Source organism: Dipteris shenzhenensis, chromosome 18 (assembly GCF_047967505.1).
Source record: "Dipteris shenzhenensis isolate YYH24624 ecotype China chromosome 18, Dip_SZ_1.0, whole genome shotgun sequence".
NCBI lineage: Eukaryota > Viridiplantae > Streptophyta > Polypodiopsida > Gleicheniales > Dipteridaceae > Dipteris > Dipteris shenzhenensis.
The window spans coordinates 21,820,458-21,832,614 of NC_141613.1; the positions used below are offsets into that span (position 1 = coordinate 21,820,458).

Here is a 12,157-nt window from a genome sequence, read left to right on the forward strand (position 1 = left end):
TGCGGCAATCTCTTTCATAGTGTCCTATCTTGTGACAGTAGTTGCACTAGATGTTTGACACATTGGTGGATGCATTCCCTCGTCCTTAGAATCTTCCTCGGTTGGAATGATTTCGTCTTTGCTGATTCTGATGTTACTAAGGATGATGCTGATGCTGACTTTGACTTTGTTGTTGATGATGACCACTTTTCTGATATGATCTACCTCTGCCTTTGCCTCTACCTCTGCTTCTATCTGAAGCTATGAATGCTTGATCATTAGAATGACCTTTACATGCTTGAATGGCCTGAGTCCTGAGTTCTTCACCAAGTAGGACTGACTGAAGTTCTTCTAGTGTTGGAATTTGTCGTTGGATGGCAATACTCTGGACTAGATTCTCGTATCCCTCTCCTAGTCCATTCAGAATGACTTGAACCATTTCTGTGGGGTTCATAGTCTCTCCTGCTGCTGCAAGTTGATTGTTGTAGTCTTTTATGCAGAGCACATAAGCATGACCGGTTTCACTGTTGTTGCAGAAACTCTGGTTGATCTGGTTTCTCAAGGTGAGAATCCTAGATGTGTTCTTGGACTCGTAGAGAGCTGCGAACATATCCCATGCTTCTTTTGATGTCTTAACTGTGTTGAGTTGTCCTAGCATGACATCTTGCACATTCTGCTTGATCTTGTGATAGGCGTGCTTGTCTTTCTTATCCTATTCTGCTTGAGCTCGGGCAATGGCAGGATCTGCTACTGGGGCAAAAATTGTTTTTGTAGCTGTAGATGTGGTTGTAGATCCCGTTGCTGGTGCTATGACAACAGATGGAGTAGAGCTACTGGTGGCTGGATTGTCCAATGGTACAGGTGTAGACCCATTGACATACTCCCATTTGTCCTAAAGCACAAGAATGGTCTCCATTCGGTATTTCCATGTACCATAATTGGAGTTGTCTAACTTAGCAGATCTCTAGATTGAGGTTTCTTGTCGACATGATGCAAGAAATGTACTCAAAAGTGTCGTGAAAATCTCTGTATGAATCAACTGCAAATACACTGACTATGCCAAGTGAAATCTCTGAACCATCGGTGAAGATAAAACTGCAATATATAAAATCTGATCTGTATTACAAGGCTTGCGACAATGATGTGGGGAATAGCGAAGAGGCTTTGCAAGGTTGAAATGATGTGCACGATGCTGTGAGATAGCCGAATAGGCTTTACAATGGTGGCATGTGTGTGTGAAATCAAATGCTATCTGCCCACTGAAACAATATGCAATGCCTCTGAACTTTGAAGTCTGCTTACTGAGCTGATGAACGTAAGGTTTGAGGTAATGTAATGATGTGAAACCATATGTGAGCGTATGGACTGACTCCGAGTAGGTACTAGTCGAAAATTTCGGGCATGGCTTAGATTGGCAACTTGGGGAAATTCAAAGCGTCCCCTCTATGGTGATCTAGTCTACTCTGATCTAGATCTATACCAACCGTCGATTGATGAAAGAACAACAAATAATCCCTTTTCTTTTGTTCTTTTTAAGTGCTGGGTCAGATGCGTCGATGTAGAGACAAATGTGCATGAAGGAAGTGGTTTTGTCGACGAGGCTGAAATATGAGTGTAACTTGCACCGAAATGTGCTCCTGATGTGATGAGCGCATAGAGCACGAAAAAACGAGTGAATTTTCTTTTTGGAGTGCCCTCAAATTCGTCCTGGATCAAGAGATATGACTTGATCTAGGTGGAGGGGCAAAAGGAGTGCAAATGGTGCTCAATGATGATGTGTCATTGTGGGTCACATGCAGCGACTGTGAAGCACTGTGTGTGCCTGTAGAGGTCAGTGATGACTGGACCACTGATGTGGCACAAATGATGATGTGGTAGTGATGATGTGTCACTGATGACATGGCATAGGTGATGTGGCAAATGACATGTCACTAATGACGTGGCCTTGATGACATGGTAGGGTGATGTGGCCAAATGATGTGGCTACCACCGTGGCAAGTGATGTGGCAAAAAGGATGAGGGTTGATGATGTGGCAATCGGTGATGATGTGGTAGTCTCACGAGGCTGCTGACGTGGCCTGATGAGCTGATGTGGCAATCATGCCACATGTCAAGAATTGAGAGGCTTATCTCCCATGTGGCAGATAAGATGACATGGTGCATGGGCCATGTGTCACTTTACAACATATGGTGTGGCAGTTGTGGCTAAGGCTATTTGCCACATGTTGACCAATGGCTTCACTGAAATCTACGAAGATTTCAACGGAATCTTGGAGATTCTGTCTCCTATGCTAGAGTTGTTGATGGAGAGCACTCTGCGATGAGGTTCGCTAGAGCTTAGGTTGGTAGAGTTGAGCCGCTGTCTGGCCTTTGTGAGCCATTGGACGATGGAGAGGCTTATGGAGCTTTGGGTGTTGGAGCGTCCTAGCCTTTGCTAGAGGGGCTACTACTCATTGTGATTGATGGAGCTGCGGGTGGTCCTGGGTAGCGTTTGTTGGAGAAGGAGCCATCAATGGAGGCGGCCCGTTGGCTTGGTAGCTCGCTGTCGTAGGAGCTTGGGAGGCCCGTTTATAGAGGGCTCATTGGAGTTGGAGTAGCCGTTGCTACTGCTTGTTGGTCGGCCGGCTTGTCATGAGCTTTTGGTCGATGCAGCTGAGTGATGTTGCTTGTCGTTCGCCCGTCAGCTAGGAGTCTTGGATTGGAGACTACAAGCTTGTAGAAGAAGCGCCCGTGAGCCGTCGTGATTGTTTGGAGAAGGTCATTGCACTTGGCCATTGGAGCAGTGTGGTCGGTGAAACGTTGAGGCTGGAGAGAGCTTTGAAGATGACCAAAGAGTTTGAGCAGCGTCGACGTTGCATGCATTACATGCTGGAAATGCCATCGAGGACATTGCTGTGGAAGAGCCGTATGGCGCTAGAGGTTGTTGGCGGTCGAAGATGCACCTTGAAGGAGAACTAAGACTATAGAAGCTTGCTATTGAGGTCGCCTTACAGTGGTGCCTTCATGCTTTAGTCGTAGCTTGTAGATACGTTGCTGCTAGAGTTGAAGGTTAACTGAGGCTTGGCGCTGGCAAGGAGCTCTGTGATGCATATCTTGCATGTAGACTCGTTGCAAAGAAGGCGTTGCCCACACGGTTTGAGTTGCAGAAGTCGTTGGATTCGTAGGTGCTAGCTCGAGCAAGAAGGCATCGTGTGTAGTGCTGGTCGTTGAGGTCGGTAGAAGGCTTAGAGCCTTAGAGCTGCGGTTTATGGAGCCAAAAAAATGGAGTCAATGGCCTTGTGAAGAAGGAGATGGGGTCATTGGACCTCTCAAAGATACAAACTGAGCCTCTCTTTCTACTTAGAAACCTCTCAAAGGTACGAACTCTCAAGCTAAAACTCTATGTATCTCTCTCTCTCTCTCTCAGACAAGAGATCTCATAGCGGAAATCTCTCAACGGAAGCAATGTATCTCAGATCTCTCTTTCTCTCGATGAACTAAGAATTCCTCTCAATGAAATGAACGAAAATTCCTCTCAAATGGACGGAAATTTCTCACAAAGGATAGATGAAGATCTCTCATCGGAAGTGGACTCTCACAGAGAACACTCAAGAGAACTCTCAATCTCACAATCTCTCACGAATCGCAATGCCTCAATGGAAGGCAAGGGAGCTCTGATACCATGACAAAATATGAAGAGGGGAGAGGAGAAGAAAAATATGAAGAGGGGAGAGGAGAAGAGTGGAGATGAGGCGAGAGGGCACAACTAGAGAGCACACCACAAATGACTAACTGTACACTAGATTTAGTTGAAAAAATAGAATATATACAAACCCATTTAGGGTTAGGGTTAGGGGATCTAACCCTTTCCTTTATAGCACTCTATAAGGTTAGTGCTATGCACATATGATCAGGTGATGGTGCTATGCACACATGATCACATGATGTTGAGCGTGAACTCTCAACAGTCTCAGGTTTTGAAAAACAGTCCCGAGGCCTTTAGAAGATGAATGCATGGGTGAATGCTTGAGATCTCAAGGATGAAAAGGCTCTTGGTCTCTTAGGACGTGCTCTCAAGGTGGAATTTTTTCATCACATTGATATTTTGAAAATTGCAGCTCAGAAGTGGACCATTCTAGAGATGTTGTTTGGGTCAAGAGTTCTAAATTCTAAAGTCATGCTCAAGCAAGAGATGTTTGCCCTTCAAATGGGAGATGCATGCACGGTAGATCAAGCTTTTGTAGTTAAAGGAAAACATAAAGACCAAAGATGGGAAGCGAGTCATAACTACTGTGGTCATCAGGGTCACGAAGAGAAGGTATGCTACAAGAAGGCATACGATGACAGAAATGGTGCTAGCAGCAGCTCGAAGGCTTGTTTTGCATGACAAGTCCTAGTCTTTTGTTGTCTTTTACAAACTAGTTGAGGCTTTCAGTTAATTGATGTAGAAGTTTGCTCTTTCATTTCATGTAGAAGGTTTTTTCATAATAAAAGTGTTTTCTTGTATATTGTTCACTGGCTTTGCAACAACCTAGCCTCATTTATATCCTTATTCCACTTGGTTCTCTCTCAAAAACCTAGTCTTTTCTCATTTCCATCCTCATTCCTTCCTTACCACCAAGCTCATGTCTCATATTCCATTGTACATTACCTCCAAGCTCTTTTCTCACGTCATTCTACCCTACCACCAAGCTCTTGTCTTTTGTTGCTATATAAGGGTCGATGCCCCAACTATTAGTCCCTAAAAAGAAGCGGCACGTACAAATTATGCACATGGGTACAAGGGGGATTGAGAGAGGCTACCATATGGAGAGTAATACACCTTGTTTATTTAATTTTAGGGAAGCCACATGAAGCAAGCTCACAAAAGTGGAAGCAAAGGATTTTGAGGTGAAGGCGGCGGGCGCCATAAAAAGGTTCACACCCAAAAGAATAAAACATGCCAACTGACACTAACATTAACAAAATGACAACTAACCCAAACCCTAAACTAACTACAATTAATTAAGAATTGATAATTAACAACTAACCCAAAGCCTTAACATAGATTAACAAGAGGCATAGGGTGCCGGGTACACTGCCCTCCGCTCACATCCCTCGAAAGAGAGAGATGGTGCGAGCAGGGAAAGGAAAGGGAGATAGGGGCAGATTGGAGAGAGGGATGACATGAATTTTTTAGTTTTAAGAAGGGATCCAACGAAGCGTTAAGGGAGGAAACTCTACTTGTTTGATGTTAAATTCACTAGTCGTCTATATTAGATGGGTATTGAAATATCATGTTTCTTGTTGCTATAGGCTACCCCTAGTGGGGCAGTGCTAACAAACACTGAGTGAGAGCATCACGAAAACAAAGTCAACATGACATGTTCCAAAGAAAACAAAACATGTAAACACTTTTGAGGACATTCCAAAGACCCCTTGGAGAACCAAAAACAACAAGGTGCTGACCAAAGCACCCTAAGTCCGTCAATGGCGGCAGTTGGCGGAGGATGCATCTCGACAGTTGATTTGGGGTTGCCCTCAAAATGGTAGTTAATCATACCGACTTCCTTCCAAGAACCACCAGCACAATTGGTCAGAGCATGCACAAACTGTGTGAAGGTGAGGGACATGTGGCATCGTGCTGTGAGCTCGCCACCCTTGGCTGTCCATCTACACACACGTTGCGCCCTTTGCTTTCAACCACTTGGACCACAGACGTGCTACCGTACTGAAGAATGTATGATTGCCATGTGTCATCTTAGCATCACCTCTTGCCTCCATCGATAGCCGAGAATGCGACTCCGGTTGCCGCTTCCCAATCGAAAAGGTGGGTGCCGGTGCCCATCCTTTCCTGAATTCCCTACACCATCAATCAAAGCATGATATTGCTATACTCGTCACATTTCTTTGTTAGCACTTCCACACTATAGTTGCACTTTTGTAAAAAAGTGTCCCACAGAGTTTCTTGCCAAGTGGCCCCCTTCCACTTTGGTTTAGTCTCTCTCTCCCTCTCTTACACACACACACACACACATTCCATGAGAGGTGTTGCAAATTAATCATCCAATCATCTTGACAATTGTTTTCTTTTGAGAGAACCAATGTGAAGAGATTCCACCACAAGTGTTGCAAATTAATCATCCAATCATCTTGAGAATTGTTTTCCTTTGACAGAACGAATGTGAACCAATGTGAAGGCAGTGCTCTCGAGTACTTGTACTCAATTGTTATGACCGGAGGAACTCAGTTGCTATGTCTCCCCCCTCTCCCATCACAAGCTCCCATCCCAGTTTCCTGCCCAACCATTTCTGGGCTTCCAATCACCTCACCTTGCTGCTCGATTTTCCTCTTCACAGATGCACCATTTCTGTCGAGAATCACGTCGCCGAAAACGACCTCGTGGAGCTCCCTCGACTTGGAACCAATTTGGCTGCATCAATTGTAAAAGAGCACCAGCTTCAAGATAATCGTTGCCTATCGCAGCAAGAATTTGTGCTGCAAAATGATCATCTAGCTTCATCACACGATCTCTCTTTCCAATCCATCAAGACCGGAGAATTTGGCCTCGACTTCCTGCTACATGCACCAGGGAATTTTGCTTGCCTTGCTGCATCTCTCTTGAGGCGTTTCGGCAACGACAAGGCGCTGCTTCAAGGTAGACACTTGCATGCTTTTATTTGCGGATTCGGTTACGATCGTGATAGGTTTTTAGGGAATTGTCTTGTCCAAATGTATGGCACCTGTGGAAGCGTGGAGGATGCAGAAATTGTGTTTGACAACATCCTAAACCCCAACTTGTATTCGTGGAACATTTTGATTAATGTGTACGTTAAGAATCGGAGTCTGCACGACGCAAGGAAAGTCTTTACCAGAATGCCTCTTCGGGATGTGGTCTCTTGGAATGCGATGATCGCAGCCTGCGCTCAGAATGGACATGAAAAAGAATCCCTTGAACTATTCTGTCAGATGCAGCTCGAAGGGCTTAGACCCGACAATGTAACCTTCATCTGCATTCTTGATGCATGTTCCAGCATGGCAGCTCTAAAGGAGGGGCGAGAGATTCATGCTACCATTGTCAATAATGAATACAAGCAAGATATCGCTGTGTGCAACACGTTGGTCAATATGTATGGCAAGTGCAGGAGTCCGCATGAGGCTAGAAGCGTGTTTGAGAGCATGCCTCAACGGAACGTGGTCACTTGGAATGCGATGATAACAGCATATGCTGAGAACCAGCATGATGAAGAGGCTTTGAAACTCTTTCGCTACATGAAGCACGAAGGCATCAAGGCGGATAAGATCACTTTCCTCTGTGTTCTCGATGCATGCGCCAGTACGGCGGCATTGCAAGAGGGACAGAAGGTCCATGCTGCGATCGTTGACAGTCAATATTATTTAGATGTAGCTGTAGGGAATGCCCTCGTTTACATGTATGGAAAGTGCAGGAGTGTCCAAGATGCAAGGAATGCGTTTTGCAGAATGTTGCAGCATGATGTAATCTCTTGGAGTTTGATGATATCATCGTGCACTGAGAATGGACATCCTCAGGAGGCCCTTGATCTGTTTCATCAGATGCAGCTCCGAAGCATCAATCCAGACAAGATAACCTTGATCTCTGTTCTTCATGCATGTGCCGCTTTGGTAGTTCTAAAACAGGGACAGCAGATTCATGCCACCATACTTGATAGTGGTTTTGAGCAAGATCTCATCGTAGGGAATTCGCTTGTTCGCATCTATGGAAAGTGTAAGAGTATGGACCATGCAAGGAGCGTCTTCTACAGAATGCCTCAGCGGAATGTTGTGTCATGGAGTGCCATGATTGCAGCATCTGCCCAAAATGACCGTAACAAGGAAGCTTTGGAACTTTTTTATGAGATGCAGTGGGCAGGTGTGGAGCCTGACCAGGTTGCATTTGTTTCTGCCCTTGATGCATGTGCAAGCTTGGCAGCCCTAGCAGAGGGGCAAAAAATTTATGCTGCCGTTGTTGCAATTGGGTCTGATATAGATGTCATTGTTGGGACCGCAGTTATCAATTTGTATGGCAAATGTGGGTGTCTGGATGACGCTCATATCGTTCTTGGCAGGATGCCCTGGCGGGATGTGGTCTCTTGGAGTGCCATGATTGCAGCATATGCTCAAAATGGATGTGGCAAGGAGGCCCTGGAACTGTTTCATCGGATGAAAGTGGAGGGAATCAAGCCAGACAGCGTAACCTTCATTTGCGTTCTCTCTGCATGCAGTCACACAGGTTGTGTTGATGATGCCTGGCATTACTTTGTTTCTATGAACAGAGACTATAACATAACACCCACAGTCGATCATTACCTTTGCATGATTGACCTCCTAGCTCGTCTAGGACACTTGAATGACGCAGAGAACATGATCAACTACATGCCGGGTGAAAAGGTTGCTCTGGGATGGTTGACCTTACTGGCTGCTTGCAGAACCCATGGAGATGTGGAACGAGGAGTACGTGCTGCAACTCATTGTTTTGAGTTGGATCCAACAAATCCTTCACCATATGTGGTTTTGTCAAATATTTATGCTGCAGCTGGTATGTGGGATAATGTGACAAAATTGAGAGAGGCACTGCAGATAAGCTCTGTGGAGAAATCTGAGGACAGCTGTATCGAGATTGATAAGCTGGTGTACAGATATGTTGGAGATGTGTAACGGGCACTGCATTTGATTAACAATGCTCTGCATTTGCTCCAAACGTTTGCAAATGTGGAGCAGAGCTCAGCTCCATTCAAACTTCTGGAAACAAATCTGACCATCAGTCTTTGCTGGAGAATTCGTGGAGGTTGACCTAATGGTACTGTGACCGGCAAGAGTGCACATGAAGTTTTTGGGTGTTGTGTAGAGAGCTCGGATGAAAAGCAATGGGATATCTATTCACATGCAGACAAATCCAGCTGCACTGTTTGCATTTTTATGCATCTTTATTCAACAAATGACTCTGGTGTAAGTGACAGAAGGGCACTCCCCATGGTCAGGAACTACAAACATATCTCCTGGTAGTCTTCAAACATGTACGTATGTGTATCTGTACATGCAAATTCGTTGAGCTTGTTGTTGTGTTGGAATTTGTTCAACTAATGACCATTTTGATGGATTTTTACAGAAATCGTATCCTTACCTGGGATGGAGAGTGCCACATGTACAGAACTCTGTGCACACATCTACACCATAAAGGTGAGACTGATTGTACAGTTGCAGAAACGTTTTTCACCATTTTTAATGATGGAGTTCAATCCCTGTCCAAATGAACTTGTTCAAGAAAAGTATAGGACTGAGTTCAGTCTAATAAGGGACTTTTCTTGGGGCCATTGTTGCAATGATACAATTGTCAAGCCCCATTGTAGTTCTTCCAGTGCCTCAGATTCGGTAGGTGGTGAACTCTGTAAGTGACATTTATGAGGTTAACCTATGAATTGCTCCTGGATACAGTATGACGTATGATTTTGCCATGCTATCTGAGCATCCTTGAGATTTTTAAATTGATTATTCCTCACTTGGAGTTTGTGCTGCTTCCCTATTCCATAAGCATAAATAGTAGTAGGATCTACATGTCTTGATTTTGCTTGCAACTCCTGAAACCGCTGGAGATGTGCATCAAATGTGAGAATACTCATACGTAAAGAGAATCGACATCCACCTCATCCTCAAGAGTTCAGAAATTCATATTTGACGACCAGGTCAAAAATTTCCCCGGTTGTTGGTTATTTCTAAGTTCACACCACCACGTCAAGGCTGTACTCTTCATCAAACCTTGGGCCATTTGTCTCTTATGCACATCAGAGGAGTGAAAGGAGAAGTGTAACTCTCATCGATTTAACTAAGTCTCCAAACTTTCAGGCGGGGGATCTTTCTTTTCTCCCACAAATGGCGCAGGAGTAAAAGAGGGTGTACATTCGTCCTACTTTCTTATGTGCTTCCTGTTGTCAAGCCATCAACCACAGCTTGCAACGCCATGTTGTCTTGTTCAACTGTGCTAATAAGACTCTTGATGTCTTGGATTTGCTTCTTGAACAAAGTTTGGAGATCCTGCTGCAGGTGCCTCACCTCGGAATTAAGGGAAGCAGGAGCCTGGACTCTGTCTACTACATGGTGGATCACCAGATGCTGTGCTGAAGGCTTTTGGGAATGGTTTTTGGTGGTATGGGACGCCAGAGGATTTCACTTGCTTGGAGGTGGCTGAGAAGGTGAGTTGCCTGCTGTTTATCCTTGTGGTTTGCTGATTGCTGTTTTGGATTGTGTTTAGGGTTAGATCCTAAAGGGGACTCTACAGTTGGTATCAGAGCAGCCGTCAAACACAAAGTGCAAGGTATGCAAGCGCAAGGTGTCAGGTCTGTGTTTCTGTTAGAATTATAGATATAATTCAGCAGTGACCAATGTAATTTAATAAGCTAGGTAGGGGCACTTTTCCCTCTTTAAGAGGTTTTTCCCTAACCGCAGTTAGTCCACTAACTATGGTTAGTGACTACTAAGGTTTTGTCACTAGGACAAAACCTTATCTCACTCCTTCAGTTGTCTCTCTCTTACTCTCATTTTTGCAACTAAGCTTTCAGCTCTCACTCTCTCCTGCTTCTTGCTCTCATTTGCTCTCTCTCTCTCATTCTTACATTTGGTATCAGAGCAGATCGTGCTCTTGGACCTGCTCCGTGCTCCCGGACTCTAGCTCCCGCAAGCTCCCTTTGCTGGCCGTACCCTCTGTCTGCTGCAGTCTCGTCATCCCGTACAGTGCTATACTACAGTCCGTGTGCTGTACATTCCGTACAGGTCCGTACGGCACTGCTACTCCAGTCCGTACTCTGCTGCATCTCGCCCGTACAAACCTGCATTCGACCGTACAGATCTGCTCGAGCTCCACGATCTGCAGATCCGTACTGCGCCGTACTGTTTCCGCCATCCGTACATTTTCGTACGATTTCGCTTAGTCCGGCTCAGTCCGTACTGCAGATCTGCCGTACCTGCTCGTACCCGCTGCTTTCGTACTACGCGATCGTATTTCTCAACCCGTACTGCATTTCGACGGTACTGCCGTACAGTCCACTCCGTTCGTATTGTGTTGTACCTGCTCGTCCGTACATCCGTACCTGCAAGTTCCGTACTGCACACCTGCATCAGCCGCCGCACTGTATTTCGTACAGCCGTACTGCAGGTGTACGAATTCCGTACAGGATTCTTTGAGCAGGCATTCTTGCAACTCTTTTGCTATTCTTTGCAGATCTGGTGCTTGTTGTGCTATTTTTGCAGTCATTTGCAGACATTTGGGGTATTTTCGGGTTTGTAATTGCTTCTGAAGCAGACATTGTTGGCAGATTCAGAGTTTCAAGCTCAAAATTTGGGGCTTTCAGTTTTGCAGTACGATTTCTTGCAGAAATTTGAGGATTTTGTGATTACACTGCAATTTCGCAGTGAAATTTGGGGCTTTTGCAGACAGAGCGCAATTCTTGCAACATTTGGGGCTTTTGTTTAATTTACCCCTTTCTGGTTGCAATTTCAGGTCTATTTTGGGGCTTTTGTGTTGGAGAAGCAATTTTGGAGATTTCACACTGCCTTTCTTGAAGTGTTTTGCAGCACTCTTTTGGCAGATTCTGGAGAGTTTTTGATGCTTGGACAGATTTCTGACAATGCAAGTGCAAAAATCTGAGTTGCATTTACAGCCAGTGCTTGGTTGTGTTTTTTGGGAGTTGTGCATTTCATTCCCAGTAAGGGAATTCAGTTTTGTATCTGCTAAAATCTCTTTCTCAGATATGGCCCAACAAAATCAGAATGATTTCCCGTTCGGTGGTCTTTCACAGGAAGACAAGTTGGATGGTACCAACTACTCCCTATGGAGTTTTATGGTACTCAATATTCAGATTTCTCGCAATTTATGGGATTATGTGAATGGGGATGAGATCTGACCAGTAGGTATGGCACCTAATACCCCTCCCCAGCAAGGAGGTGGAAGAGGTCGTGCACAGGGTGCAGTTGCAGGATAGGTTGTTGGTGCAGCTGTAGCCACCACTCTAGAACAAAAGAGATGGGATTCACGGGATGCCTTAGCTTTGTCATGCATCTCTCTTTCAGTGAAAAGATTTATCATTCCGCATATCCGGTCGTGTAAGACCTCGAAGGCAGTGTGGGATATCTAGAAAGCATGTATGCAGCCCGGAATGATGCAAGGGTATCTTTCTTGAAAAGAGAGTTAAGTAATACACATATGGAA

The 12,157-nt window shown here is 45.0% G+C and overlaps 1 pseudogene across 2 annotated transcripts; it reads left to right on the forward strand.

The window, feature by feature from the left end:
* The first annotated feature begins 6,165 nt into the window (after positions 1 to 6,165).
* LOC147890949 (pentatricopeptide repeat-containing protein At2g13600 pseudogene) lies at positions 6,166 to 9,330 on the forward strand (annotated as a pseudogene). 2 transcript variants are annotated; one of them, XR_015542616.1, is made up of 3 exons: positions 6,465 to 6,595; positions 6,775 to 8,972; positions 9,065 to 9,330. The product of XR_015542616.1 is annotated as a pentatricopeptide repeat-containing protein At2g13600 pseudogene, transcript variant X2 (transcript). The 2 variants fall into 2 exon arrangements; XR_015542615.1 differs by having other exon boundaries at positions 6,166 to 8,972.
* Positions 9,331 to 12,157: the final 2,827 nt, after the last annotated feature.